Source organism: Lolium rigidum, chromosome 3 (genome assembly GCF_022539505.1).
Source record: "Lolium rigidum isolate FL_2022 chromosome 3, APGP_CSIRO_Lrig_0.1, whole genome shotgun sequence".
NCBI classification, from domain to species: Eukaryota; Viridiplantae; Streptophyta; class Magnoliopsida; order Poales; family Poaceae; genus Lolium; species Lolium rigidum.
In genome coordinates this window covers 344,962,006-344,963,783 of record NC_061510.1, presented here as the reverse complement: position 1 = coordinate 344,963,783, position 1,778 = coordinate 344,962,006, and positions in this window count along the sequence as shown.

The window sequence follows — 1,778 nt, the reverse complement described above, 5'->3', positions numbered from 1 at the left end:
TATAGATTAAGCCTCATGTAAAGACACATGAGGAAAAAAGAATGCCTACATCACCAAATCAATTGCGTAAGCAATGTGCATATGAAAACATCTTATGAGCATATTTTTCACATTAGATCATCGGCCATTGCAACGAAAAAAGTAATATCAAGAACGTGCCTCATAATTAAATATTAGAGATTAATCCTCGAGAAGGCTCACTAGCACCATCCATGGATCACTTGTAGTTCCAAAACAATTTAAATCATCGGCCGTTGCAACGTAAAAGAACCAAAATGAACATCAAGTAGGGCCAAGTCAAGAACGACATGCCTCATATAAGGACACATGACGAAAGGGGTCTACCAATCAGATCAAACTAAATGTCCAAGCAATGTTCATGGACATATGACAATGTTTTATGCGCAACTTTTTCCATTAGATGATGGCATAATGTAATCATTGGCAAAATCAGAGCCTCATACTTACATTGGGGACACGGAAAACCCAGGATAATTCAAGCAAACAAAGTAGGACGCATAAGATTTGTATTTATGCATATCACAAGCCTTGCTTGAACTACCCGGGAATCACATGTAGTGCCCCAAAAATTTAATCATCGGCAGTATAACAATAACTACAACAAGGTTTCACAATCTTCAAATTTAGTTACTATTCAGTTATACCACACATTCTTCTTATTTGCAAATCACCCCATCTGCTAATCAACACACGCGTATAATAGATCAATGACACTTGGCTTTTCTACTTGGCGATAGATTCTACCAAAAAACTAACTAACAATGATGAGCTTGAAAGATGTAACTGTCGTCAGATCAGTGACTTAGAGGGACGTTCACACTGGGGCAGGGCGTTAGGGCCCGCGACCGTCATCGCTGGGGCAAGGCGCTCGGGGCCGATCATCGGTGCATCATGGCGTAGATGGAGAAGGGGCCGCTCATGGCCGCCTCGCACGAGTAGGACGGAGATGGTGAAGGGGTTGCACGAAAATATAAATTATTTGCATTGTAAATTTGTACGGTAGTAGTGTACATCGGTGGCTACGTGCAAATATTTTTTTCAAAATTTTCGAACTGTTTTTTCAGGGTTTTTTTAAATGGAAAAGACCATTAGGTGCACGAAATCACCCCAAATGGACAGCGGTGTGTTTAAATCCGCGGGGCACCCACAGTCGAACGAAGTTAGACAAATTTTGTGTCTAAAATGGAGACGCTCTTTCAGATGCCCTTTGACGATTTGGTTCAGATGAGTTCCATATGCTACAGTGGAGTACCAAACTTGCAGCAAGACTTAAATGAACGCCCGCTCGCGCATTGGAGAAAAAATGGCCGATCATCAGACCATGCATATTTAACTGTTCAAGAGTATAAACAAAAGAAAAGAAACAAGAAGATTACTCGTTCCCACCCAGATAGCCAGATGTGGTTCTCCGAGACTCTCGTCGAGTCGAATTCGCACGGAATGGGACCCGATCAGGCGAAACTAGCAAGATTCTTAAAAGGAAAGCGCGTTGCCTGTTGGCCTTAAACTAGAAAGTGGTTACGATCCCATTCCCATGGTATAGGGGATATGGGCACGTCCGATGAGACATGAAATCCGATTCTGAGATCACACAGCCAACCTTTTGCCGCCCGGATATCAAATATTCTTTCTTTCTTTCTTCAAATAGGTATAGTGCGACAAATGCAGCGTTGTATGCCAGAGGCATTATATCCAATGTGAGGTCACGGTAGATTTTTTTTTCATGGTTTTGATGGAGTCTGTCACTCTGTCTAAGT